The sequence below is a fragment of the Haemorhous mexicanus genome, chromosome 16 (assembly GCF_027477595.1).
Source record: "Haemorhous mexicanus isolate bHaeMex1 chromosome 16, bHaeMex1.pri, whole genome shotgun sequence".
NCBI lineage: Eukaryota > Metazoa > Chordata > Aves > Passeriformes > Fringillidae > Haemorhous > Haemorhous mexicanus.
Window position 1 is genome coordinate 7,679,182 of NC_082356.1, and position 6,716 is coordinate 7,685,897.

The following is a 6,716-nucleotide window of genomic DNA, read 5'->3' on the forward strand; positions in this document are numbered from 1 at the left end:
ACACATTGACAGATCTGCACTTCTCCAGGAGTGGTTTCTGAAGTTTGAAGCAATGTTACTGGGTTATTTTCCATAACTGATGGAGAAGAGTTTTAGATGCAACATTTGCCAGCTGTTTATTGAAGCAAATCTAGTTTTCTTTCCACCTTGCTCTGTGATGGAACATCCGAGGTGAGCTATTTGTGTCTAATTAATGTAGGCTGGCTTATCAATACTATTTTGCGTACCTCCTGTAGGTTGCAAAAGTCAAAAAGATGCAGGTAAAGGTCAAGATGTGTCCTTGTATACATCCAGTTTTAAATTCCTTGCCTTGTGCTTCTTATATTGCATAATTGTATAAACATGTATTAAATGAAACTCTTCTGAAAAGTAATTAGCTCCAGAGCAAACTCATTTTTACAGGCTTCCTTTTGTTTGGGTGGGTTGTGTTTTTTGTTAGGCTGGCAGGGTGGTGGCAGTAGGACAAAAAGAGGTGAGGAAGGCTGGCAAGCTTTTCCTTGTTGTGGCAGGGTTGGATTTGCAGGAAATGAAATGCATGTCTGTTATTACTGCAGGGAGATGAACTCTCTGAATTCTCGCTGTGTAAGGGAAGCCGCAAAGGAATGGGGGCAGTCAGTAACTCCCAAGAGAAAGCAGGGCTGGCTGTCTTCATTAGGATGACAATGATTCTGCTTTGAGCCTTTGCTTTACTTGGAGAAGGAAAATGAATCTATTCTTAAGCTGCATTTGCCACTGATTTAAAGTTTCTACCTGGAGCGAAGTAATTTTTGGAGAAATTGTAAGAGGTTACTGTGATGCTTGCATCAACCTTCTCTGTTTGGGACTTGGGGCATGTTTGAGGGAGCATCTTTGTGCCTCCAAAGCTGAATGTCACTCTGCTGCTCTGCTCTGAGAGGCTGCCCCGTGGGGTTTGTGAAGAAGCAATGCTGTGGGGTTTTGTGGGTTACATGGTTCATGTAATGTGGCAATGTCTTTGGGGAATTTCAGTGGGTTCTCCCTGTAAGGAACATGTCTCTGTGCTCACTGCCCTTGGTTTGATCAGTGCTGCCAGAACAATGCTGATGGTTTGGTGGCTCCTTGAGCAGCAGGAGGCCGAGTGTTTTAGAGTGTCCACCCCCTAAGTAACATGACTTGGTCTTAGTGCCAGTTGTTGGCTGATGGCAAAGGTGGCCACTCTTGTAAGGAAAGTTGGATCAGCTTTGTTGTGATCAGTGACACAGAGCAGGGGATGTTCTTTACTGACAGTGCCCCTCAGGGGTAACATGGAACGACCTGATTTCTGCAGAATGTCCACTCTCAAAAGATGATCACCTGTTAGTTACAAATGCAGGGCTGTCATAAAAGACTGTATTTCCAAAGGAAAACTCTGCCATGTAAGAACGCATTCAACTGTGTGTGTGTGAGATGACAAAGTAAAAGCAGAAAACTGGGAAAAGTGCATTTTAGAAAAATGATGTTGTTTCTACTGCATATATTATAAACACTGCTAATCTGAACAGAACTGAAAAAACTTTTTCCTTGCTGTTGTAGAACAAGAGCAGAGTTTAAAAACAATGAACACTCAAAAGGTGCAGATAAATCAGTGTGGTAAGATATCTAATATAATTTGTCATTATAATCTGCATCAATTTTACAAAGTTTTAGTAGACTGTGATAGGCCTGTTGTGGGGTGGTGAGCAGTTGGGAGAACATGTTTTTTCCTAATTTCCACATTTTGGATACTGTATTGGATATGCAAAGGGTAAATCCAATGCCAAACCTGCACACATAGTAAAACACACTACCACAAAGTCACTTTTTTTGTTTTTAATTTGCTAATATTTATCCACATTTTTATTGTATTTTAACTTCTTTAAGAACCCTCAGACCTTGTAAGGGTTTACTGTTAACAATACCTTCTGTCACTGTTAGAAATAATTATCAACTAAGTCTTTTAATGATACCCCAAAGACTAAGAAGCAGATTTTCCAAGTCTGTTTTCCCACCCAGGGTTGTGTGTAGGTGCCCAGAGAATATTTTGTGTTCTGTCTCCACCCACCTGACTGAGGGCTCTGCTGCTGTGCTGCATGGTTTATGTCTCCTGTACCTCAGTACCACGGAGCAGCCTTGTGCTCTTGGACTCTTTCCTTACTACTCCACAGATTTTCTCCTGCACCCTGCATTTTATTTGCACTCTGAATACTTTAATGGCTGTGTATTGTTTACACTTAATGCACCTTGCAATTGTGAATTTAATATTTAGTGGTTTACATCAGATTTACTAAGAATTACTAGTAATTAAAGGCCAGAAATATTAAAAGGAGGCTGTTACTCTGCAAAGGAACTCATGCTCAAATAACAAAGGATGGACAGAAATATTTCTAGGTTTGTTGTTTGTGGCTGAATAGAAGTGATGTAGCTCCATTTTGGCTCACTTCCCCCCCTTTTTTAAAATACACCTACATACTGCATTTTGACAGGTTTATTCTAATACTGACTAGATTAATAGAAAAGATAACAATTTTAATGAAGTTTTTTGTGTTTGCTCCTAGATATGAAAACAGACCTGACCTTACTGCTGGAATGCCTTAAATCTCAGTTGGACTGCCCTCTGTCTCAGCAGGAGGCTGTGGTCACTGTCTATTCCATTTGCCAACAAAACAGTAAGAAAGGCTTTTCCTTAGAAACAATGCAGGCATTTATGTTCCCCATATATGCCAAGGAACTGGTGGGCACTGTGAAAATGTCTAAAGGACATAAGGCTTGAGATGCTGGAAAATCTTAGAAGCCTTTCATTTTGCAGAGAAACAGAAGCAAAAGTTTCTGTTCTTCTTTCCTCTTGTAGGTGAAGCGAGCGAATACTTTGGAGAAATTGGTGGTTTGATGTTTAGAAATGACCTTGCCAAGTCGAGTGCTCATTGCATCGTAAAGGAAGCAGCTTTATTTACATTGGGGATTATTCTAGAGAGTAATGGCAATAAAAATAACACTGTTTGTATTTCTGAGTGTGCTATGGCCCCCTGTCATTACTTGTGCTCCTGCTTTGTCTCCATTTTCTTTTGGTCTCACAAAATGAGACTACAAGATTGTCAGTTGGAGCAAAGGCAGGGAAGGTGCCCCAGTTGCCCTGTCCATCCCCAGATTTGATCTGTGCCTTGCTGACTTGTGCACACAGGGTGTCTTTAAGTTACCAGACAGCTGCACTCCCCCTGTCCCTCAGCAGCAAGTGTTCAGTGACTCCTGGATTGTTCCAAAGCTTGCCAGGGTCCTGCTTGGTGTAGAACTCACTGCAGGGGAAAGCCCTCAGGCACTTCATAGTCCTGCCCTGTCTCTGCTCCCCACATACTGGCCACAACTGAAACTTAATAATTTAGGATAATGAGTAGCTTACTTTAGGACTTAATGGTTTTCACTTTTTGTTTTCAGTGTCTTGTCAACAGACTTTGTGTACTTCTGCATTGCTTGAAAAACTCATTTTATTTTGAATTTAAAAGGATTCTGATGTGAACTTGAAAAGAATGTCTGTTTCTGTCATCTTAGTACTGGTGTCAAATAATGGTAAGTTGGTTTTTTTTCTGTGTTACAAGAACACTCCTTTTCTGTTTGCCAATCTGCAGTCCAAACTTTGGAACATGCAATAAGCAATGTTCTGGTGAAGTGAATTTATAAAGATGAATGTTTGCATGTAACCGAACCTGAATTGTCGAAGTAGGTCATTGCTCACTGGGATTTCCTTAAACAGCAGAACATGATTTAGTTCTAAGAAGAGAGTTTGCAAATGCAAACCCATAGTTTCTGAGAGTGTCTAGAAAGAGAGAGACATAGAAAGGTTATTTACCAATATGTTGATATGATTTTACATTTCCTTGTGGGGAGGATATGTGCTCAGGAAAGGGAATGTATGTATGTAAATTCAACTTGCTGTTAAGATTTTGTCTGCAGTTGCATTTGTCTCTGGAGTCTTGTGTGTTCTCTTTTAGGAAATGGGCAAACCTATGTCAGAGACACAGGCTGCATCAGCCTGCTGCTGCAGTTGTTCAGGTGAACAGGGCTGCAATTCAAACAGACAAATAGTAGGCTGGTTTGCAGCTATGTTTCCTTGACTGTCTGGGACTTGTTTTCATTGTCCTTAACGAACAACTCTCTCCACATCTGAGAAGAATCTGTCAGCTGAAAACACTGATCCCTGCTATCAGCTCTGGTCCTCAGTGTGCAGCACTCTCTGTGCCTGTGTCAACAACCCCCAGCACGGGACAGGTTGCTCTGAAAACTGTGGAAGAAGTCCAAAGATATTCTCCAAATCGGTAACACTTTGGTTTCATTTTTACTGTTCAGCTGAAGTTGATTTCATTGCGTTTTGATTTGGGGTAATTTGTTTTTACTTTTCCAGAAGATAATCAGAACATTTGCTGTGGGGTTTTTCCCTATGCCAAAGGGTGGCTCGAGAGTTGCACAGAGCCTGAGATAGTTCGTCCCATCTGTTCATTTCTTGGTCTCACAGTTGCAAACAACCGGAAGTGCAGCTCAAGCTTTACACAGCTTTGAATTTGATAAAAGGAAGTTTAATTCGAGAGCTAAATGGGTTTTCCTTTCTTGTCAATCTCTACAAAGTCATTTGCTGTTCTTCCCACTTTTACTCTGACCACTGTACTCCACCATCTTTACTTACACTGTGCTGTGCTCAAGGCCACAAATAGCCACAGCCTGCTTACATTTGATAGGGTCAGTAGAACTGCTGGGAGCTGTTCTGATTAAAAGTGTGTCTAAATTAAAGTCCTTCTGACATGACTGAAAACAATGACTTAGGTAGAACTCAGGCATGATGTTTGCCATTTGTGTGCACATATCAGGGTCATGTTTTCCTGTAACTATTTTATATGCAGTTACTGCATTTCTTGAGATTAATGTATCTCCAGCTTCTGTTGTAGAAGAAATGTAATGACTGACACATGCACAGAAAAACTCTGATGGACTTACTTGGTGAAATGCTAAAAGAATTCGCAAACTCTGTTGCTTAAATCACATTTTTTTCTTTTTTCCACAGAGCAGATGTGCAGAAATCTTTTGTTTCTATTGGGGGATTGGATACATTAGCCAAAGTTCTCTTTGAGCTTATGCATGATTCCTGTTTGTGTCACTCCAGCATGAGACTTGCAGTGGTAGTAACAAAGACTCTGCAATGGTAGTAACTGCAGTGGTAGATGCCTGTATTGCTACTAACTGTGAGTGGAAAGACATTTTTGATCAGTGGCAACTTTAAAATGCTATTTTTAAAGTCTTTTGCTGGTTGAAAAGTTGCAGAAATGAATGCTTAAAGGCAGTTCAGTTCTACACATCTCAGTGGATGTTGCAATGCTTTTTAAAACTCAGAGGTGTAAGTGGGGAGTGATTCAGTTCATCTGAGGTGGATTACTGTCCCATTGTTGCTCAAATAAATGCAGTGAAATTTAAACCCAACTGAAAATTAAAATTGAGATGCTCCAGCCCGTGCTGGGTAAGTAAAGCTGAGCTCTGGGCCTGGATTTGACCAGTCAGTTTGGATCCTGGAGTTGTGCCTATGGCTGAATAATAAATTGTGTAGCTTTAGGAAGCTTTAGTCATTTAGAGGTGGAGCTGAATGGACGTGGTGTTTGTGCACAGCACACTCTGCTCTGGTTTGCTGGCCGGGTACTGCTCTCCTGATGAGGTTTTGTGTTTTCCACAGAAGGTTTGCAGAAACCTGTGATCCTGACGAGCCTGTGCTGTGGCCATGGTTGCTGTACCTCACACTTCTGCCATAAGAGCTTCAAATGGAAATTCCCAGAAGTTGAAAAGCATCAGCCTGCACTAGTTGTGAGGGTAGTTTCAGCTCAGTTGGGTGTGACAGGACTGGGCCTCAGCGTGGATGCTCTAGCAGTGGTGTTGCCAGTGCCAGGAAGGGCTTGCCCCCTGCTCTTTTTATGGCAGATACTCTGCTTGTCAAAGCTTATTCAACTCTCTCTGGCTCCATGCTGGAGCTGATCAAGGACATGGAGAAACTCAGCAGATTTTCCAGAAGCTGCACAGTGCAAAGCCCTCCTCATTCATCAGATCTTCTGCCTCCTCTCCATGGAGCACAGGCTGGGAGGATGGGCAGGGCTGGATTTGGGAGCAGCACAGGAGGGGTGGGGTAATCTGAGCTGTTCAAGGTGGAGCAGGGCAGGGCTGAGCAGGCCCAAGGCTTTGAGGGCTCTGTACAGTTCCCTCCAAACCCAGCATTTGATCCTTGGATAATTCCTGTACACTCACAATCGACTTTCTTTTCCTTCCAATCATTTTAACCAACAGCTGCCATGAGTGTTGTCTTGGCAAAGTATCCCACTGTGTCAGAGCTGCTGAAGCTGCTGTCCTATGAGACACTGAGCACAGGAGAAAAAAATCAGTATTATTCTAACAATTGGACACTGTACTGAAGTTTGTGGTAAGATTTGCTTTTTCTTTTTCCTGTCTGTCAGCTTCTCCTAAATTCTCATCCACTGACTCCTCCTGTGGTGTCACTTCATCAAGACTGGAACATGAGAGAGAGTTCAGGTAAATAATACAATGTCAGTATTTGGACAAAAAGTTTTCTAGAATGTTCCATCTTTAAATTTTAAAGCTTGTTAGCAGGAAGTGTCTTAAGTAGCTTTGAAAAGTAGACTCAATATGCAAGAATTCAGAGCTGGTTCTAGGTGTCACAGGGAATAATTAATCCAGACCTGAAAGCTGCTACAATCCAG